At 38.2% G+C, this 24,083-nt stretch overlaps 1 long non-coding RNA gene and 1 pseudogene across 1 annotated transcript in view; both read left to right on the top strand.

Moving 5' to 3' along the window:
• Window positions 1-24,083, top strand: part of LOC134809372 (uncharacterized) — a 205,483-nt gene that overhangs the window by 64,887 nt on the left and 116,513 nt on the right. The gene's annotated exons all lie outside the window — the stretch shown is intronic.
• On the top strand, window positions 4,748-6,154 carry LOC473555 (ferritin heavy polypeptide-like 17; annotated as a pseudogene).

Here is a 24,083-nt window from a genome sequence, read left to right on the forward strand (position 1 = left end):
CACCGTACACATAAGCAAAAGTGAAATGTTAATAATATTTCTACCTAAAGTGTATCATATTAATTCATATTAAAATAAATGAGATTTACAATCATATTGGCAGGAATCTACTAAAAGTAATATACTTTCTAGAAATTTGAAACTCCCTAAATAGATGTAACTGTCCTTAAATATTAAAAGACGTACTGGGAAAATGGCAAAAGACTCCAAGAAACCAAGTCAAAATCATATTGTTTATTTTTCATGTATGAACAAGAATTGAAGAATGAAAAGCTCAGAAGGAAGGTAATAAATGTAAATAATACATAGGAAACATTTTACAAGACTTTTACTTTTGTAAATTGTGCGTTTCACTGAGTTTTAACATTAGTTGGTTAAAGTCCTTATCATATTTTTATGAAAGGTGAAGTCAACAAATAAACCATTGAGAATGTGGAAGAAAAGTTCAGAAAATTAAAAACTCAGAGGCCATTACTCATGTCAACTTATAAAAATAATGATCACATTAAACATAACTTACTCTCTTAACATACTGGGTTAATATCGTAGTAGCTTATGGAATCATAGGGAAAGGTTTTGCAAGGATTATGCTTTTCTCCTAGCATGTTAGGAAAAATTTACACTGGATTTTGGTGAAGCAAAATATGTATACTTTCAACCAAGATATTCCGGGTCTTTAGGCTGAGTAACATAATTACATCAAATCTATTTTTCCATAAAATTTACCACTATATGTAGGAGAAGATATAAGAACTTCTGTAGCAATTTCTGTGTTTGTGACAATAGAAGTAAAAATAGCAAAGAAAATATTATTGAATATATTTTAATAATTTAAAGTAAATATATTAGCACATATTTTATAGATTATCAATTTATTAGCAACTAACATATTTATTCATCCTATATATAGGATCAGTTATATATATATATATATATATATATATATATATATATATATATATCTAGAGAGAGAGAGAGAGAGACAATGGACATATATATTTTCTTTTTTTAAATTTTATTTATTTACTTTAAGTTCTGGAATACATGTGCTGAACGTGCAGGTTTGTTACATACGTATACATGTGCCACAGTGGTTTGCTGCACCTATCAACCCATCATCTAGGTTTTAAGCTATGCATGCATTAGGTATTTGTCCTAATGCTCTCCCTCACCTTTCCCCCTACCCTCTGACAGGCCCTGTTGTGTGATGTTCCCCTCCCTGTGTCCATGTGTTCTCATTGTTCAACTCCCACTTATGAGTGAGAACATGCAGTGTTTGGTTTTCTGTTCCTGTGTTAGTTTGCTGAGGATAATGGTTTCCATCTTCATCCATACCCCTGCAAAGGACATGAATTCATTCTTTTTTATGGCTGCATAGTGTTCCATGATGTATATGTGCCACATTTTCTTTATCCAGTCTATCATTGATGGGTATTTGGGTTGGTTCCAAGTATTTGCTATCATAACTAGTGCTGCAATAAACATACATGTGCATGTGTCTTTATAGTAGAATTATTTACATTCCTTTGGGTATATACCCAGTAATGGGATTGCTGTGTCAAATGGTATTTCTGGTTCTAGATCCTTGAGGAATCACCACACTGTCTTCCACAATGTTTGAACTAGTTTACACTCCCACCAGCAGTGTAAAAGCATTCTTATTTCTCCACATCCTCGCCATCATCTGTTGTTTCCAGACTTTTTAATGATCGCCATTCTAACTGGTGTGAGATGGTATCTCATTGTGGTTTTGATTTGCATTTCTCTAATGACCAGTGATAATGAGCTTGTTTTCATGTTTGGTGGCCGCATAAATGTCTTCTTTTGAGAAGTGTCTGTTCATATCCTTCGCCCACTTTTCGATGGGGTTGTTTTTATCTTGTAAATTTGTTTAAGTTCCTTATAAATTCTGGATATTAGCCCTTTGTCAGATGGATTGATTGCAAAAATGTTCTCCCATTCTGTAGGTTGCCTGTTCACTCTGATGATAATTTCTTTTGCTGTGCAGAAGCTCTCTAGTTATTTAGATCCCATTTGTCAATTTTGGGTTTTGTAGCAATTGCTTTTGGTGTTTTAGTCATGAAGTCTTTGCCCATGCCTATGTCCTGAATGGTATTGCCTAGCTTTTATTCTAGGGTTTTTATGGTTTTAGATTTTATGTTTAAGTCTTTAATCCATCTTGAGTTAATTTTTGTGTAAAGTGTAAGGAAGGGGTCCAGTTTCTGTTTTTTGCGTATGGGTAGCCAGGTTTCCCAGCACCATTTATTAAATAGGGAATCCTTTCCCTATGGCTTTTGTCAGATGTATATATATATATATATATATATATATATATATATGTCATATATATATCTGACATATATATGTCAGATATATATATCTGTCATATATATGTCATATATATAACTGTCATATATATATCTGTCATATATATATATATATATATATATATATATATATATATATATATTCTACTGGCAAAGAAAATGAACCAAAACAGGCTCCTGGGCCCATGAGATTAAAGCCAATGTCTGTTGCAATCATTTGGCATTTAGCACAAAGACTAACATACATTAAGTCCTCAAAAAATAATTATTGAATACCGGATGTGTTCATGCCATTAAAATTCAGTATGCTGTATCTGTATTTGATAATCCCATAGATCTTTCCTTGTGTTACATCTAAATGAAAAATTACTCTAAGCATTTTCAGGATTATCTCGATCTCTTTACAGTTCAATACAGCCACAAAAATTCAGTGTTCTTATTTGGATGTGTGTTTTCAATCCTGCTAAGTGAGATTGCTGCCAGATGGCATTTCTTAGTGTAAAAATGAAGTTGTCTCATGTTCACCCATATAGTCATGTTGGCTTATTTTACCAGCTGCAAAGTGATGATTAGGAAAGGAATAATATATTAACAGAAGGAAACTGCAGCACCTTCAGTTATTGAAGTTCTCGAGACTCTTTATTGTAATTTATGAAAAAAATCAAACTTCATCAGAATAAAGTATCACTTTACGTTTCACAACTTCATAAAAAAGAACTTGACTGGACAATATTTAAAGGATGGCTTACATTTCCTGAAAGAAAAATTACATTATGAATCATTATGTAAAATAAGGTGTGTCAAACATTTCAGTAAAAAAGAGTGCTCAAGAATGAAGATACTCCAAGTATATCAGGGTATATAGGCATGGCACATTCAAAAGAAAACTTGCACCACAGAAACTAGATCTATTCTCAGCGAGAAGTGATTGTGTTTAAGACAAAAAACACAATGTGAAATACAATAGAAATTTCTTAGTTTTTACTTTTACAGTTTTATTTCTAAAACTTATAAATTGTTTATTTTACAGATATAAAAACATACCTTTAAGCATACACATTTTTATACTAGTTTTATCTCAGTGAATATTAAAATTGTAAGAATTTCTCAACATTGAGTGTCACTGATTCTTTTTTCTTCCAAAGGAAACACTGTTTAAATAAATAATCAACGTCCACTCCCACTCATTGTTTAAATTTGGAGAAATAATAAGACTAAAACTTTTAACAGGCTGATCAATCCTTTAAATAATATTTTTGAACCCTTACTATGTGGAATTGATCATTGAGCAAATTACACACAGTCTTTGTCCTAGAGGAGTTCATGGTCCTGCAAAACTTTCCAAACTACGTAGGGAGGAATACAACTAAGAGTGTCACTGTCTGCTATTTACAAGTTGTGAGCTCAAAAGATGTGGAAACAATCTAAATGTCCATCAACAGAGGCACGGAAAAAGAAAACGTGGGATATACATACAATAAATTACCATTCAGCCTTTAAAAAGAAAAAATTCCACATATAGATGAACCTGGAAGACATTATGCCAAATGATTGCAACGGATTGCTAAGCGACATAAACCAGTAATGAAAAAGATAAACACTGCCTGATTCCACTTATATGGGGTATCAAAAATAGTCAAATTCATAGAATCAAGGAATAGAATGATGGTTGCCAAGGGCTGGGGGAGAAGGCAACGGGAGTTACTAATCCATGGTTACAAGGTTTCCATTGATCAAGATGAATAAACTTTACCAGTGTGGTGGTACCCAGCTACTCGGGAGGCTGAGGCACGAGAATCACTTGAACCTGCAGAGGTGGAGGGTGCAGTGAGCCAAGATGGGGCCACTGCACTCCAGCCTGGGCAACAGAGTGAGACTCTGTCTCAAAAACAAAAAATGAAGAAAATGAAACAAACAAACAAAAAACCAAAGGGAGGGAAACAAAGAAAAAAGAAAAAAAATAAACTCTTAAGATCTGCAGCACATCATTGCCACTATCATACTCTACTGTCTATCATACTCTACTGTGCACTAAAAAATATGTTAGAGTAGGTCTCATGTTAAGTGTTCATACCAGTAAAATTTTGGAAAGTGTGTTTTAGTATGTTACAAATGCTCTAATTCACAATTTATTTATCTGTAAGATATGGGTGATAATAATAAAAATTAATTCAGAATGTTTCTGTGATAATGAAATAATTAATATAGAGTGAACAGCCCAGAGACAGGTAATACTGGTTTTGGATTGATGCACCACTTTCACTACTCTCATTAAAAAGTGATTTTGTTTATTCATATGCATATATACACAGATATGTAAATATATGCACACACATACACACACACACACACACACACACAGAGAAAGAGAAAGAGATAAGCCACCAACTACTTATGGTCCACTTCCTTATGAGTACATCATGGCGTCTACTGCGTGTATTACTATAGACGCATTCAAAAGAAAACTTGCACCACAAGAAGGGATGATGCAGAACGTTGAATATTGCTCAGCTACAAAAAAAATGAAAGTACGAGGAATATTTAGAACAAGTTTTTATATTAGTATCTATAAAAATATCTGGTAACTAATAGATACTCAGTAGAAATGTATTGAATGTGTAGATGAGAGCTAATCACTGACACTGAGCCAGAACGTGTTTTGTCTTATCAATTGTGTAACTGTTTTTTAAATGATGAAGATAAGTGAAAGTCCAAACAAAGAGTTTTCACAGATTATAATACTAGAAATTGTATCTGTTCACTCTGGACTTATCATGAATAATACTGTGAGTTAATTTTATGTTTCAACTTCACTGGGTCTGAGAGTGCCCAAATACTTGGTCAAACACTATTCTGGCTGTGCCTTTGAGGATGAATTAGGATGAGATTAGCATTTAAATCAGACTGAGTAAAGATGATAGCCCTCCCTAATGTGGGTGGGCTTCATTAAATCAACTGAAGTCCTACATGGAACATATCTCGGCCCCTGCGGAGCGCGACCCACCCCCCAGAAGCGGTTCCACTGCCCACTTCCGGTCCTGTCACAGACTCAGCCACTGCCAGCGACCGCTGACCGCCCCGCTATGGTAAGTGCGCCAAAACTACCACCCCGACTGCGACGCCGCCGTCAACAGCCACGTCAACCTGGAGCTCCACGCCTCCTGTGTGTACCTGTCCATGGCCTTCTACTTAGACCGGGACGACGTGACCCTGGAGCGTTTCAGCCGCTGCTTCCTGAGCCAGTCGCAAGAGAAGAGGGAGCACGCCCAGAAGCTGATAATGCTGCAGAACCTGCGCGGTGGCCGCATCTGCCTTCCTGACATCTGGAAACCAGAGCGTGAATACTGGGAGAGTGGGCTCGAGGCCATGGAGTGTGCCTTCCACCTGGAGGAGAGTGTCAACTACAGCCTCCTGGAGCTGCACTACCTGGCCATGGAGAAGGGTGACCCCCAGCTGTGCGACTTCCTGGAGAGCCACTTCCTGAACCAGCAGGTCAAGGCCATCAAAGAGCTGAGTGGCTACCTGAGCAACCTGCGCAAGATGTGGGCCACGGGAAACCGGCCTGGCAGAGTACCTGTGTGACAAGCTCACCCTGGGCCGCAGTGGGGAGGAGCCCTGAGCCCAGATGGGCCCCACAGCCACGGGGTGCCTTCACCGGGTTGGGCCGCCAGACAGGGTGGGCATGTTGCCCTTCCAGAACGTTCTCTTCAGTTTTTTCCTTTCAGTTTTACCATTGTTGGCAATAAAGTTATCTGGTTTTCAAAGCAATAAAGGTGTCCAGTTGATGCATGCCTGCAAAACTCTCACTATTTAGGAATAAAGGCACCTCCTCATACAAGTTTAAAGTTGATATCCAGCATTCTCTCCACCCAGCCCTGCCCCATCTGCATGCAGCTCAGGATCTCCAAGGATGGAGGAGGAAGGTATTCCATGGGGCCCTGGAAAGCACATTAGTCTTCCCTTTATAAACTACGTGGATATATGGAGTGGGATGGGGTGGGATGGGCAGTCTTGGGCCCTGGTGTCTGGGGGTGCTTGGGCATCGTAAAGTGTGAAACACGGTCCGGAATTCATCCCCACCTCTGGGGAAGAAGTGAAGGGAATGAGATTGGGCAGGGATTAAAATAAACAAAGAGGTCTTCATCTTGACATGAAAACTTTTGTTTCTTAAATATGAAAATGTTAACATTTGTTGATTCTAGGTAGCAAGCTGGGGATCCTGGAAGATGGCATGACAGAGTACTCTCTGACAAACTCACGCTGAGTGACAGTGACTTAATGGGAATGGGCTGGTTTCTCCATAGACTTCGTAGTAAATCCCTATAGTCACCATTGCTGGGCATCTGTACTATTTCTTCCAATAAAGTCGTTACATATACATATATATTATAGTAAGTCCTCAGTTAATGTTGTTGATAGGTTTTTGGAAACTGCAACTTTACACAGAAGAACTAGTAAGGAAACCCATTTTACCCTAGGCTAATTGATATAAACAAGAATTAAGTTTTGTGGCATATTTCCCATCACAAAACATCACCAAACTTGTAAAGAAAGACCAACTTACTTCCAGTATTAAGCATGGAAATAAATTTGAATTATAAGTACATTTAAAAGATTGATAGAAACAAGTAAAATAATTATTTATCCATGTATTCCAGTTCAGGGGGAGAGTGGCTGGTGCATACCTAGGAAGCTCAGGGAGCAAGGCCGGAATCAGTCCTGGCCAGGATGCCATCTCATAGCAGGTCACTCTCTCTCTCTCTCTCTCTCTCACACACACACACACACACACACTCTCTCTCACACTGGGACAATGTAGACACCCCAACTCACCTAACATGCACAACTTTAGGATGTGGGAGGAAATGGGAGTACACGGAGAAAACGCATACAGACATGGGGAAAACGTGCAAACTCCACACAGACAGTGGCCCCTCTGGAAATTGATTTTTTTCCTCATCAACGTTATAATGAAACAACGTTGAACAAATCAATGTTGAAGGAACGATATTCGAGTATACTTATATATGCATAGATTTAAATTTTGTTTATATGTATTTCTTATGTATTTATTTATATGCATTCATTCTACCAGCAGCGGGCTTCATTTTGAATCTCCAGACAAGATTCTGAATTTTTGCTTAGGAAGGCCACCTTTGTTCAAAGCAGTTCAGTGACTGTGTTATTGAAAATGATACATCTGCTTTCTAGATCTTTTTTGAGCCTGGTTTTATTTTTGTGCTCAGGTTTCATGTATCTAACTTCGATTTGGTTTTCTTTGCTTGCTACCAAGAGAAACTTAGCTAATAAATCTCATTATCAATACACCTTTATCGGGTTCTATTGTAATTATTTATAGTGAAGTGAATAGCTCCTCTGGGGTAGCAAATGACATTTTTCACTTTATTCCTAATAGAGTATGCTGAAAGGAAAAAGCATGAAAAATGAAAAGGAAAAAATAGAAAAAATTGTCTCCATGAAAATAGAAGTGAATGCTGCTATCACAGCCACTCCTTATCGCCTGGAAATGTGTTTCTATCATAATTTATGGGGTTTTAATTCCTTAAACCAGCTTTTCCTTTTTTTTTTTTTTTTTTTTTGAGACAAGGTCTCACCCTGCCACCCAGGGTGGAGTGCAGTGGCACCATCACTATTCACTACAGCCCCACCTCAGCCTCCTGAGTACCTGGGACTACCGGCCCACACCATCACACTTGGCTAATCTGTGTATTATTTGTAGAGATGTGGTTTTCTCATGTTGCCCAGGCTAGTCTCAAACTCCTGGCCTCAAGAGATCCTCCTGCCTCGACCTCCCAAAATGCTAGCATTACAGGCACTAGCCACTGCGCCTGGCCTTAAACCAGTTTTATTAGACTCTGTTCCCTATCATCATATCGCACAAAATAGCAATAGGTGTTCAGTGAAAAAATGGATTTGTGGCAATATTTTAAATATATTTGTATTTATATATAATACATAATTATATATTTTGTATATATAAATATGTATAAATATTAATATATATTTATATTATATATAAATATAAATTATATATATGCAGAACATATTTGTGTTTATTAAATTAGCAAATTTTTTTGCTTTGTTTTCAGTTTATATTTTTTACTCTAGGAATTTTCAGTCTTCAATATAAAAATATATTTTGTGAATTTACAACAGGAGGATAAAATATTCAGCATTTTCCCAACTTCCTAATCATGAGATGCTTTTTCTACCAAATTTTACAGAACAATACTCCAAAGAAAATAACTCAGTAAACAACATCAAAGAATCTCATGGCGTGTTATTCCAGAAGCATATACCTGGCAGCTTAACGGCTCTTTCACTGAGAAGTCATTATGCAAAACTTGCTTTTGCTGTGAAAATTCCAGCACAGTAAATTTCAAAGCAAAAAGTGGAATTCAAGCCCCTCAGCATGAGTGTGTGTAGATAACACCCAGAACCATTTTGTTTCCTGATGGATTACTCCTAACACTATATTTCTTTTCTGTTATCCTCTAATTTTCATTTTTAAATGAATGGTTTCTGAGAATGATGACATTGATATTTATCTAATACTTAAAGTTGAGAGGTGGTTTAGTGCTCCCACATAGCTTATACTCCTTCCTTTCTCTACCTATATATTCATCTTATCAGCAGGAAAGTTCTTCCTTTTGATTTTCCAAGATTGCTCATTTTTGGTCAGTAATACATCCTTTGGACAAAAGCAGTCAGTGCCTTAACTCTTTTGGAAAACAAATACCTGTTTCTTTTCTCACCAAAGCATGTTGAAATTTCTCAAAATTCTGGCACTGAGCTATGCGGGAAAAAAAAGACACATATGGCTTACAGTATTTTAATAATAAAGTCCTGGAATGTTAAATAAATATACAAGTAATCTGCAGCATCTTATAGTCCACCTCTTTCCTCCAGTAGAGATCATCAGCATTTTCTATGTCACTATTCAATTTTGAATGGACATCCTGTTGCAGTGCATTCCTCTCTAGGTTCAGTAAAGGACATGTTAAGCTTCTCTCCAGCCCTAAAATACGTGTTGTAATTCTATAAATTGAAACTGCATTTTTCCCAAACAATATTGAACATGAAGCAACACCTAATCATAAACTCTTGTAGCTGTTTTAATTTAAATGTATCCTCACAGCTACTTTTGGGTATACTTATATTCTTATAATTCCAATGAATTTGATAAGGTACTTATTTTATTCCCAGGCAGACATTAACATAATACAGAACTATTATTTTCTAAATATGGAAAATATGTAATTTTTATAAATGATTATTTCATCCTAGAAAATAACAAGGTGATTAAAAATGCTTTTTCACAAGAGCAGCGTTTGAGTCTGGCCTATCTTACTAACCACAACTTTCATTTGTCTGCTGTTTGGCTGTTTAATTCGATTCAACAAACATTTATTCTTAATAAATGAGTTGGTGCTAGGGAGTCAAAGTTAAATGAGACATGGACTTGGCCCAGTTAAGTGAGATGTATTAGCAGTTTGCCAATTTTTTAAGAGTAAAACACACATCCAATATGAGGTTATTTTAATGAACAATTAAATCAAGAGTGAATTTAGGAAGTGTTTTCATTTATAATTTTCCATTCAATGTTTATTAAAGAGATAATGCTACACAATCATTCAATGAACTTTCACAAACAGTAATGAAATAATTTTTACAAGGTTTGTGGAAGAACGTAGGCCAGTTACTCTTCGTATCAAAACAGTGGACTCTAAACAAATCTAAAGCATCATCGTAATGACAATTATCTGAGTAATTTATAATATGGAAATAATGTATGAAGGAACTACCTATTCCTGATAATGAGGGGATGTTACCTAAGGGAGAGGGAGATTTTGAGCAATAACTCAACACAATGTAATAGATGAGATTTTGGCAAATAAGGAGATTACAAATTGGTTTACATATTTTATGATATTTTTGCCCTGAGACAAAGAATGCACTTGGAAATATGTTTTCCTCGTGTGGATCACACAGGAGTCTTCTAAGGGACTGGTTTAAAAATATGTTTTCAAAACTAGAAATAAGTTATTTCTACTGTGGATATGAACCTGCAAGAAATCTATTGGTAAAGGTAATCTGAAAAAAAAATAGGGCTTCCTAAATGTCAGCTTTATATACCAGAAAAAAATACAGGTACTAGTTAAAGTCTTTTACAGTATCATGACTTGCTTTCACTAATGAAAATAGCTCACAGTTATTGAGAGCTTGCCATGTATAAGGCACCAGCTTAAGTCATTTATATAAATTACCTCATTTCTGCCTCACAGCAACATAAAATGTGGTGCTATTGTTATACGCATTTTACAGATGATGACAGTGAACTCAGAGAAATTATATTAATTTCTAATGTCTCAAAACTAGTAAGTGGCAGAGGCGAAATTTATCTCAAGACATTTTAAAATTTGATTTATAATTTCTCTGTTTCTCCATTGGTGGTTCAGGTGCATGCTGTGTAATTTCCATGTATTTATGAATTTTCTAAAATTCCTATTGTTATTTATTTCTACACTCATGCCATTGTCAGAAAAGATATTTAATGCCATTTCCACCTTCTTAAATTTGCTAAGACTTCTTTATGGCTTAACATTTTATTTATTCTGGAGGTATTCTCTATGTGCTTGAGAAGAATGTGTATTCTGCACAATGCAGTACATCTATTGGATGTACTGCATTGTGTATATCTGCTAGGTCCATTTGGTCTAAGGTGTAGCATGTGTCCAGTGTTTGGTATTTATTTTCTTTCTTAAAGATTTGTCCATTGCTGAAAGTGGATATTGAATTCTCCTACTGTTATTATATTACAGTCTATCTCTCTCTTCATATCTATTAATATTTGTTTTATATATTTAGGTGGTCTGATGTTGGGTGCATATACATTTACAATTGGTATAGCCCCTTGATGAATTTACCCCTTTATCACGAATGACCTTCTTTCTCTCTGGAGGGAGTTTTTTACTTAAAACTATTTTTTTATACATATATGTAGCTATTTTTGTCTTTTGGTTTTTATTTACATGAATATATTTTTCCATCCCTTCACTTTTATTCTATGTGAGTCCTTACAAGAGAAGTTAGTATCTTGTAGGCAGTGTGTGACTCGGTAATTTTTGTTGGCCATTCAGCCACTCTATGCCTTTTGATTGGAGAATTTAATCTCATTTACAATCAAGGTAATTATCAATATGTGAGGACTTACTGTTGTCATTTGTTTATTGTTTTCTGGCTGATTTGTAGACACTTCATTCTTTTCTTCCTCTATTGCTGTCTTTGCTTTGTGGTTACCACAAGGCTTACAAGAAACATCTTATAGTTTTAAAAGGCTACATTAAAAAAAGTTTTATTATAAGTACAGGGGTACATGTGCAAGTTTGTTATATAGGCAAACTTGTGTCATGGGAGTTTGTTGTACAGATTATTTCATCACCAAAGTACTAAGACTAGTACCCAGTAGTTATTTTTTCTGATCTTCTCCCTCTTCCCACACTCTGCCTTCAAGTAGGCCCCAGTGTTTGTTGTGCCCCTCTTGGTGTCCATCTGTTCTCATCCTTTAGCCCTCACTAAGTGAAAGTATAATGGCCTCAAGCTCCATCCATGTTCCTTCAAAGGACATTATCTCATTCTTTTTTATGGCTGCATAGTATACCATGATGTATATTTAGCATATTTTCTTTATCTAGTCATCCGTTGATAGACATTTAGGTTGATTCCATGTCTTTCCTATTGTAGATAGTTCTGCAGTCAACATTTACGTGCATGCATCTTTACGTTAGAACGATTTATATTCCTTTGGGTATATACCCAGTAATGGGATAGCTGGGTTGAATGGTAGTTCAGTCTTCAGCTCTTTGAGGAAGTGCCACACTACTTTCCACAATGGTTGAACTCATTTATGCTCTCACTAACAGTGTATAAGCATTCCCTTTTCTCCACAATTTCACCAGCATCTGTTACTTTTTGACTTTCTAGTAATAGCCATTCTGACCGGTGTGAGGTAGTATCTCATTATGGTTTTGATTTGCATTTCTGTAATGATCAGTGATATTGAGCTCCTTTGTATATACTTGTTGGCTGCATTTATGTCTTCTTTTGAAAAGTGTCTGTTCTTGTCCTTTGCCCATTTTTAATGGGGTTGTTTAATTTTTTTCTTCTAAATTTGCTTAAGTTCCTTACAGATGCTAGATATTACACTTTTGCCAGATGCATAGTTTGCAAATATTTTCTTGTATTCCGTAGGTTGCCTGTTTATTCTATTGAGAGTTTCCTTTGCTGTGAAGAAACTCTTTAGTCTAATAAGATCTGATTTATCAGTATTTGTTTTTGTTGCAATTGGTATTGGTGTCTTTATCATGACATCTTTGCCATTTTCTAATTCCAGACTGGTATTGCATAGGTTGTCTTGCAGGGTTTTTATAGTTTGGGGATTTCCTTTAAGTCTTTAATCCATCTTGTGGGTTTTTTAATATAGTGTACAGTGTAAGGAATTTTGTGTGTGTGTGTGTGTGTGTGTGTGTGAGGAATGGGTTCAGTGTCAATCATCTGCATATTGTTAGCCAGTTATCCCAGCACCGTTTATTAAATAGGGTGTTTTTCCTCATTGTTTGTTTCGTCCACTTTGTGGAAGATCAGATGTATGTAAGTTTGCAGCATTATTTCTTTTTTATATAGCATAAGGAACGGGTCCAGTGTCAATCATCGGCATAGGTCTAGCCCGTTATCCCAGCACCATTTATTAAATAGGGTGTTGTTTCCTCATTGTTTGTTTTGTCTGCTTTGTGGAAGATCAGATGTATGTAGGTTTGCAGCATTATTTCTGGGCTCTCTATTCTGTTCCTTTGTTCTGTGTGTCTGTGTTTGTACCAGTACCATGTTCTTTTAGTTACTGTAGCCCTGGAGTATAGTTTGAAGTAAGGTAACATGATATTTCCAGCTTTGTTTCTTTTGCTTAGGATTGCTTTGGCTAATTGGGCTCTTTTGTGGTTCCATATGAACTTTAAAATTTTTTTATAGTTTTATAAATGTACTTTTAGGAATAACATAGATTCTGTAAATTGCTTTGGGCAGTATGGCCATTTTAACAATATTTATTCTTCCTATCCATGAGCATCAAATGTTTTTCCATGGTTTTGTCACCCCTGATATCTTTGAGCAGTGTTTTGTAATTCACAGAGTGGAGATCTTTCACATCCACTGTTTGCTGTATTTGTAGATATTTTATTCTTTTTGTGGAATTGTGAATTGGATTTTATTCCTGATTTGGCTCTGAGCTTGGCTATTGTTGGTGTATAGGAATGCTAGTAATTTATGTACATTGATTTTGTATCCTGAAACTTTGCTGAAGTTGTTTATCAGCTTAAGGAACTTTTGGTCCAAGGCTAAGGGGTTTTTACATATAGAATCATGTCGTCTCTAAACTGGGATAGTTTGACTTCCTGTCTTCCTATTTGGATGACTTTTATTTCTTTCTCTTGCCTGATTGCTCTGGACAGAACTTATAATACTACAATTGAATAAGAGTGATGAGAGAGGGCATTCTTGTCTTGTGCCAGTTCTCAAGGATAATGCTTCCAGCTTTTGACCATTCAGTCTGATGTTGCCTATGGTTTTGTCATAGATGGCTCTTATTATTTTGAGGTTTGTTCCTTGAATGCCTAGTTCTCTGAGAGTCTTTAACATGAAGACATTTTGAATTTTGTTGAAAGCCCTTTCTGCCTCTATTAAGATGATCACATATTTTTTGTCTTTTGTTCTATTTAGGTGATAAATCACATTTATTGATTTACATATGTTGTAACAATCTTGAATCCCAGGGATAAAGCCTGCTTGATCATGGTGGTGCTTTTTGATGTGCTGCTGTGTTTGGTTTGCGGTATTTTGTTGAGGATTTAGCATAAAAGTTCATCAAGGATATTGGCCTGAAGTTTTCTTTCTTTATTGTGTCTCTGCCAGGTTTTGGTATCATGATGATGCTGGTCTCATAGAATGAGTTGGGGAGGAATTCCTTCCACTCAGTTTTTCAGAATAGTTTCCATAAGAATGGTACAATCTCTTCATCATACATCTGGTAGAATTGGCTATGAATCCATCTGGTCCTGGGCTTTGTGGGGTTGGTAGGGTATTTATTAGTGATTCAATCTTGTTGCTCATTTTTGGTATGTTCAGGGATTCAATTTCTTCTTGGTTCAGTCTTAGGAGAGTGTATTTCTTCTAGATTTTCTAGTTTGTGTACATAGAGGTGTTCTAACTAGTATCTGATGATGATTTGTATTAACATATTTCTATGGAGTCAGTGGTAACATCCTTTTTGTCTTTTCTAATCATGTTTATTTGGATTTTCTATCTTTTCTTTATTAATCTAGGTAGCAGCCTATCATATTTTTTTTCAAATATTCAGCTCCTGGCTTCTTTGATCTTTTTAATGGTTTTCTGTCTCTCAATCTCCTTCAGTTCAGCTCTGATTCTGGTTATTTCTTGTCTTCTGCTAGCTTTGGGGTTGTTTTGCTCTTGTTCCTTTCAGTTGTAATGTTAGGTTGTTAATTTGAGATCTTTCTAATGTTTTAATGTGGGTGTTTAGTGCAATATATTTCCTTCTTAGCACTGCCTTAGCTGTGTCTCAGAGATTCTGCTATGTTGTGTCTTTGTTCTCATTCGTTTCACAGAACTTCTTAATTTCTGCCCTAATTTCATTATTTACCCAAAAGTGTTTCATGAGATGCTTGTTGAATTTCCATTTAATTGTAAGGTTTTCAGCAATTTTCTCAGTCTGGATTTCTATTTTTATTGTTTGTCATCCAAGAGAGTGTTTGGTATGATTTCAGTTCTTTTTTATTTGCTGAGGATTGTTTTATCTCTGATTGTGTGGTTGATTTTAGAGCATGTACCATGTGGCAATGAGAATAATGTATATTCGTTGTTTTGGGGTGGAGATCTTCATAAACCTCTATCAGGTCCATTTGGTCCAGTATATAATTTGAATTATACTTCTGTCATTTCAGTCATCTCAGCTCAGTTAAGAACCCTTCCTACAGAACTAGTGTTGTTGTTTGGAGAATAGAAGGCACTCTGACTTTTTGAGTTGTTAGAGTTCTTGTACTGGTACTTTCTCATCTTTGTGGACTGATGTTCCTTCAGTCTTTAAAGTTGCTGTCCTTTTGTTTTTGTTCTATTCCTTTATCCTATTTGATTCCCTTGGGAGTTTGGTAGTGGTATAATGTGGGTTCAGTCAACTGGCTTTATTTCCAAAAGATTTTAGTTGTGGGGTGAGGCTCAACTCAGGAATCCTGGGCTGCATGCCCTAACCCTGGGTGAATGTTACCAATCCTGGATTTCTTCTCTGGCCCCTCAAAGTTGGGAAGCTGTGCTAGAGGGGCTGAGGTGCTCCCAGGCTGCTGGTCACAACACTCCAATGGGTAGTGCCACCCAAAGCACTTAGTAGAGAGGTGGCAGCAGTACCAGTTTTTGTTTGCTCATGCCAGTGACAGTGCAGCAGGATACTGGCCTCTGTGCAGATTTTCACAGTAGTGGTTGGTGTTAGCATGGCACAGCAGGGCGTGGTGCCCCCTACTAGTGTCTGTGTGAGCATTTGCGCCTGTGGTGGTGTTAGCATGAGGGCGGGGTTCTGGTGGGCTCAGGGCTGTGTGCGCCCTCTGTTCACTATCACACGGGTGGCTGTGGCTGTGGTTGCTCAGGGTGAGGGTGGGTCCGCTGGTCTCCACGCCTAGTTTTACACTAGTGGCAGTGTTGGCACAGGGGCTAGGAGCTGGCGAGGGTGAGGCTGGTGGATTCCATGCCCAAGAATGCTCCTACAGCGATAACAGTGCAGTGGGGGTGGGGAGCAGAATGCACTAACACTGGCAGCAGTGGCACAGCGGAGTGCACATGCACACATGTGCTTGCAGGGAAGGGAAGGCCAGGTCCTTTTGGACACACGTGCACTGGCAAAGATATTTGGGGGTGGTTGTGGGCAAGTGCATACAGGCAAATTGCCACAGGGGAGGCTGCAGTGCAGGAAGTGCTGACTGGCTGGTGTGTGTCCTCAGGTGCTGCTCTGTTGGAGCTCTCTGTCTGTGAGGTGCATTCTACCAGCACAGGAGCTATGATGTGGGACCCCAGGAGGTCCTCCTCCCCTGGGCACCTGAGACTGCACAGCAAGCAGGTATGGCCTGGCTAGGACTCCCGGGAGAGGCCAGCAGACTGAGGGGTGCTCAAGTCAGACCAGCCCCATCTCATGAGCATGGCCACCGTGTGGAGTTGAGATCTGTCAGTTCCCCTAGGACTAAAGTCTCCTATGGCAGCAAGTTGAGCCTAGGGAAATGGGTGTCCCTGCCTATACTCCATTACAGACATTCCCGCAACAAACCCTCTGGGCTCACACTGGCTGGAGTTCCGCCCCGCCCCTTCTCTAAGCAGCTCTCTCTGCCAACTCAAGTGTCCATGGTGGTCATAATTTATCCTTCTGTCAGGATTGCAGAGGCTCTTGGTGAGAGTGAGTTGCTCCCTGCTAAAAAAGGATATTTTAATCTGATAACAACTTAACTTTAATTGCATACAAAAACTTTACACTTTTACTTTCTCACACATTAAAAATGTTTGCTATAAATAGCTCTTATTATTTTGAGATATGTTCCATCAATACCTAGTTTATTGAGTGTTTTTAGCATGAAGCGGTTTTGAATTTTATTGAAAGCCTTTTCTGCATCTATTGAGATAATCATGTGGTTTTTGTCATTGGTTCTGTTTATGTGATGGATTACATTTATTAATTTGTGTAAGTTTAACCAGCCTTGCATCCCAGGGATGAAGCCGACTTGGTTGTGCTGGGTAAGTTTTTTGATGTGCTGAGGATTCAGTTTGCCAGTATTTTATTGAGGATTTTGGCATCGATGTTCATCAGGGATAGTGGCCTGAAATTTTCTTTTTTTGTTGTGTCTCTGCCAGGTTTTGGTATCAGGATGATGATGGCCTCATGAAATGAATTAGGGAGGATTCCCTCTTTTTCTATTCTTTGGAATAGTTTCAGAAGGATTGGTATCAGCTCCTCTTTGTACCTCTGGTAGAATTCAGCTGTGAATCCGTCTGGTCCCGGACTTTTTTTGGTTGGTAGGTTACTAATTACTGCCTCAATTTCAGAACTTGTTATTGGTCTATTCAGGGATTCGACTTCTTCCTGGTTTAGACTTGGGAGGGTGTGTGTGTCCAGGAATTTATCCATTTCTTCTAGAGTTTCTAGTTTATTTGCATAGAGGTGTTTATAGTATTCTCTGATGGTAGTTTGTATTTCTGTGGGATCGGTAGTGATATCCCCTTTATCACTTTTTATTGCATCTATTTGGTTTTTCTCTGTTTTCTTCTTTATTAGTCTGGCTAGAGGTCTATCTATTTTGTTGATCTTTTCAAAGAACAGCTCCTGGATTCACTGATTTTTTGAAGGGTGTTTCATTTCTCTATCTCCTTCAATTCTGCTCTGATCTTAGTTATTTCTTGTCTTCTTCTAGCTTGTGAATTTGCTCTTTTTTCTCTAGTTCTTTTAATTGTGATGTTAGGGTGTCGATTTTAGATCTTTCCTGCATTCTCATGTGGGCATTTAGTGCTATAAATTTCTCTCTAGACACTGCTTTAAATGTGTCCCAGAGATTCTGGTACGTTGTGTCTTTGTTCTCATTGGTTTCAAAGAACTTCTTTATTTCTGCCTTAATTTCGTTATTTACCCAGTAGTCATTCAGGAGGAGGTTTTTTAGTTTCCATGTAGTTGTGCGGTTTTGAGTGAGTTTCGTAATCCTGAGTTCTAATTTGATTGCACTGTGGTCTGAGAAACTGTTTGTTATGGTTTATGTTATTTTGCATTTGCTGAGGAGTGTTTTACTTCCAATTAGGTGGTCAATTTTAGATTAAGTGCAATGTGGTGCTGAGAAGAATGTATATTATGTGGATTTGAGGTGGAGAGTTCTGTAGATGTCAATTAGGTCCTCTTGGTCCAGAGCTGAGTTCAAGTCCTGAATGTCCTTGTTAATTTTCTGTCTCATTGATCTGTCTAATATTGACAGTAAGGTGTTAAACTCTCCTGCTATTATCGTGTGGGAGTCTAAGTCTCTTTGTAGGTCTCTAAAAACTTGCTTTATGAATCTGAGTGCTCCTGTATTGGGTGCATATATATTTAGGATAGTTAGCTCTTCTTGTTGCATTGATCCCTTTACCATTTTGTAAAGCCCATCTTTGTGTCTTTTCATCTTTTTTGGTTTAAAGTCTGTTTTATCAGAGACTAGGATTGCAACCCCTGCTTTTCTTTTGCTTTCCATTTGCTTGGTAAATATTCCTCCATCCCTTTATTTTGAGCCTATGTGTGTCTTTGCACATGAGGTGGGTCTCCTGAATACAGCACATCGATGGGTCTTGACTCTTGGTGGGAGTGTAAATTAGTTCAACCATTTTGGAATACAGTGTGGCGATTCCTCAAGGATCTAGAACCAGAAATACCATTTGACCCAGCAATCCCATTACTGGGTATATACCCAAAGGATTATAAATCATTCTACTATAAAGACACATGCATATATATGTTTATTGTGGCACTATTCACAATAACAAAGACTTGGAACCAAACCAAATGCCCATCAATGATAGACTGGATAAAGAAAATGTGGCACATACACACCATGGAATACTATGCAGCCATAAAAATGATGAGTTCATGTCCTTTGCAGGGACATGGAGGAAGCTGGAAACCATCATTCTCAGCCAACTGACACAGGAACAGAAAACCAAACACTGCATGTTCTTACTCATAAGTGGGACTTGAACAATGAGAACACATGGACACAGGGAGGGGAACATCTCACACCTGGGCCTGTTGGGGGGTGGGGGGCTAGGGGAGGGATAGCATTAGGAGAAATACCTAATGTAGATGACGTGTTGATTGGTGCAGCAAACTATGATGGCACATGGATACCTATGTAACAAACCTGCATGTTCTGTACATGAACCCCAGAACTTGAAGTATAATAATAAAAAATTTTTTGAAGTTTGATATCACAATTTATATCTCTGTATATTGTGTATCTGTGATGATTAATATTAAGTGTCAACTTGATTGAGTTGAAGGACACGAAGTATTGTTTCTGGGTGTATCTGGGTGTTTATGGGTGTTGCCAGAAGAGATTAACATTTGAGGCAGTGGACTGGGAGAGGGAGTCTGCCCCCCTCCCCAGGAAGACCCATCCACATTGTGGGTTGGCACCATTCAACCCGCTGTCAGCATGGCTAGAAAAAGCAGGCAGAAGGAGGTGGAAGAACCTGAATTGCTGAATCTTCTGGTCTTCATCTTTCTCTCATACTGAATGCTTCCTGCCCTCAAGCATCAGACCCATGTTATTTGGCTTTTGGACCCTTGGACATACACTGGTGGTTTGCAGGGGTTCTTGGGCCTTCAACCACAGAATGAAGGCTGTATTGTTGGCTTCTCTACTTTAGAGGTTTTGGGACTCAGACAGAGCCATTACTGGCTTCCTTGCTCCTGAACTTGCAGATGGCCTATTGTGGTACTTCACCTTGTGATCGTGTGAGTCAAGTCTCCTTAATAAACTCCCTTTCATACATATATATATATATATATATCCTATTAGTTCTGTCCCTCCAGAGAACCCTGTCTGATATAGTATCCCTTAACAAATTATAATAGCTATTTTTATTTTTAATAGTTTCATTTTTTAACTTTCATACTAAAGAATAATGGTGGTCATTTATATGCCACCATTATAGTATTATAGTGGTATATTAAATTTGACCATCTACTTTCTTTTTCCAGTGAGTTTTATATTTTCATGCTTTTTTGTGTTACTAATTTGCATCAGGTTCTTTCAGTGTGTAGAAGTCCCTTTAGCATTTCTTGTAATAATGGCCTGAATGTGATGAACTCTCTCAGTTTCTGTTTGTCTGGTTAATTCTTCATTTCTCCTTCATTCTGGAGGACATCTTTGACAGATACAGTATTCTTGGTTGACAGTTTTTTTTTTTTTATTTAGCACTTTTAATGTATCATCTCACTCTCTCCTGGCCTATAAGTTTTCTGCTTATAAATCTGCTGCTAACCTTGAACTTCCTTATATGTTATGTCCTTTTCCCTTGCTGCTTTCATGATTCTTTCCTTTGATTTTTGACAGTTTGATTATAATATTTCTTTGTGTCGTCTTGTTTACATTGAACCTGTTTGGAAACCTTTGGTCTTTCTTTAGTGGGATATTTATATATTTCTCCAAATTTGGAGAATTTTCTGCTATTATATCTTTAAATGAGCTTTGTACATCTTTTTCTTTTCTCCTTACATTGATGCCTGCTCTTTCGAAAACATGGGCAATTATTTTAGTCTTTATAAACTGGCTTTGTCTGGGACAGCCCTCTGCGAGTCGGCCCATCCAGAGATTCTGAGCAAGCTGCCTGCATGTCTGGAGGTAGGCTTGCTGCTGGAGTCATTGTGCAGCCTGGCCTGCTGCCTTGGTCAGCAGGTGGGAAGGCCTGGCACCTGGGTCTGCAGTGTTGGTCCTGAATCCTGGATTCATTGGGGTGGACCTGTTAATTGCATCTGTAGAGATGGGACTAAAGCCTGAGACCATGAGAATGGCCCAAAACCCAGTATGTGTGGAGGCTGGCCTGAAGTCTGGGCCCACAGGGGCTGATATGACATGGGGGTGAACCCTTAACTTTAGTACTCAACTGCTGGCCTGGCAGTGGGGTGTGTCTGTACCCTAAGTCTGCAATAGTACATGTGGGTCTTGAGTCCATAAGGGCTAGACTGGAGTCTAGGTTTTCAGGGGTGTTCATGCAGTCTCAGTTCATAGGATTCAACCTGACAAAGCAGTTTCCTGGAGTGGTTCTGACCTCGGGTTTGCTGGAACAGGCCTAGACCTGTGTCTTCTGGAGCCTGGGTATGACCTGATGCTGGGGCTGGCATGGAGCCTGTGTCTATGGGGGCTGCCCTGGAGAGTATGACTGTGGGTGTTAGCCTGGATCCTATGTCCACTGATGCTGGTCTGGAGACTTGTTGTGCAGGTGCTAGCCTAGAGGCTAGGTCTGTGAAGGCTTGCCCTGTGGGGGATGGCCAGGGACCTGGGTACACACGTGCCAGTCCAGAATTGTGATCTACTGGGACTGGCCTGGATTCTGGGTCTGCTGGATCAGGCCTAATCCCTGGGTTGCTAGAACATAGTGCCACAGGTGCCAGTCTGGAGGGTTGGGCCACAGAGACCAGCCTGGCACTGGGAAGGCATGGAATCTATGTCTCTGAGTGTCTACCTTGTATTTGAAGTTGGGCTGCTGACTTGGTGCTAGGGCAGGTCTGAAGCATGGGGCCATGAGGGCCACCTCAGTGCTGAGAATAGTCCAGAGCCTGGGGCCACTGGGTTCAGGCTGGCAGTGGGGTAGCTCTGAGACAGACTCCATCTAGTATGCCTAGAACCTGAAGCTACAGGATCTGGCCTCGAGCTGAGGTGGCTGGAGGCTCAGACACAGGCACCTGTGTAGAGTCTGGGGCCCTGGGGTTCTGCCTAGCACTGGGTTTTACTGGGGAATTCTCAGTGTTGGGGTCCAAAGCTAGGACCATTGCTTACTTCCTTCCCCTTCCCCCATATGGAGGGTATCTCTTTCCATACTGTGCTACCTCAAGTTGGTAGAGAGGTAATGAGGGTAACGTGAAGCTATTATTCCTACTCTCATCAATGTGACTTTTCTTATTTCTTTGATATACTAAGGTGCTATAATCTATCACCTGTCATTTCTGAAGATATATTTGTACATGATAATTGTTCCTATTGGTGCTTTCGTAGGGGCACAAGTGCTAGACAGTCCTATTTGCTGACATCTGTCCCTTCGAGCTTGAATTTAAATACATGCCATCTAACCTGAGATCCTGGACACTTAACCATTGTTCTATATGGTAATGAGTAAATCGGAAATTTCTAAGCCCTATGATTATGACAATGTGACATGATCTGTTGTGAGAAGTTAGTAGGGGAGAGATCCTAGAAGCCTGATTTAACAGAAATCTCAGTCCAGTGAGATACAACTACAACAGGTTCAATCAGTTAAGTGCCAATAACACAGATTGAGATGACCGAAAGTCTGAAAAGTCAAGGATTTGGGGGATTTGTCTAAAAAGGGCAGTTAATTTGAACATAGAGCCAATGCATGTCGTCTTCTGCTTTGTATTAAAGTAATTGCACAGGTCTTAAAAAGGTGAACTGTGGCTTTGATTGAGCAGGAGTAAGCTGCTGGGATCCTTTTAAGAACTTCGTTAGAGATATACGATAAAGATAGAAAGATTAAATGTAAATAAGAAGGGGTTATTTTAGATGGCTAGTAGATCAAGCGTATTTTAACTAGTCAATATAATACTTAATAAAAAATAAACAGCACATGAGTGAACATGGATTTTTCAATCCAACATTCTGTGATTAGTAACAGAGTATAATTAACATGTTGCTACCAATCTGAAACTCACATTTTGAGAAAAGCTTTTCAATTCCTTCACTCCTCCAGAGGACTCTAGGAGAGTACAAGGAAACATGTTTTTTTTTTTTCTTTTTGCTACATTCTCCCAAAGATTGCTTTTCTTTTTTCTAGTTCTAAACATCATACAGTTGAAATGCCAACTGTATAATGTTAGTCATCATTCAGTTATTATGTTACTGTTAGCCAATGAAGTTAGAAAGGATGAATTTGTGACAGGATACATCCACATGGTTACCAATACTTTCTATAAAAATGAATCTAAGGCTTTTGTTTTCTGTCGGAGAAAACTAAATTCTGTGCTTACCCAAGAAGAGGCAATTCACAATGTAGGTGAAAGGGGTGAGCAAATCTGGGAGACCAAGGAAGAGATATTGAAATTGTCTATTTTGGGGTTCATACAGGATAGAAGGTACATGTGTATAGGATTGTAATGAAGATTAATAGACTAGACAGAACAAAGGAGGTGAAGAACAAGTTCACAAAGAGTGAGAAACATGGAAAGGTGGAAATATTCACTCTGAAATTTGGGTGGTGGTGCTCTGCTGTCAGAGAAGTGGAAACTTAATAATGAGTAGAAGGAGAAAAGTGGAGATTGCTAGAGCTAATAAGGTCTAGGAAGTAAGTCAGGAGGTTATCCGAAGTGTTATTAGCATCAATGTGGACTCTTCTTTCTGTATCTAGGCAATCTGCTCTGTGCTGTGAATTCCATGCCTGCAAGATGCCAAGACCTTAAATAATAATTATATGATACATAATAAATTAACTACATTTCCATATCACTTTATAATGTGATGTCACAGTGGACAATATCTCTTTCTTCTCAGGAGCCCATTCATTCAGATGTTTTCTCTTCTTCTCTGTGAAAGCATCTTAAGACTGTGAAAGATGAAGTCAAGATATTAGATATTAAAATATTAAGACGTTTGCAACATTGGAAAATTTGTGTATGATAGTATCTTTTGGGTTTGAGTAAAATCATTTTGAAATTGGCATGTTGAAAACATACATCATCTCACTGATTTGGGGCCTGAGGGTATTAAGAATAAATGGAACATAAAATATATATGAACGGGTTATTTAAAGAAAGCGAGGAGTTCTGGGATTGGACTTCACTCCTTCAAATGATTTTCATGAACTCATTTGGAAGACAAATATTTATGTTTAGTCTTAGGTAACTAAGTCTGTCAAGCCATAGAACAGCAGCCACCAACAGTTTGTCAT

The sequence above is a fragment of the Pan troglodytes genome, chromosome X (genome assembly GCF_028858775.2).
Source record: "Pan troglodytes isolate AG18354 chromosome X, NHGRI_mPanTro3-v2.0_pri, whole genome shotgun sequence".
Classification (NCBI taxonomy): Eukaryota; Metazoa; Chordata; class Mammalia; order Primates; family Hominidae; genus Pan; species Pan troglodytes.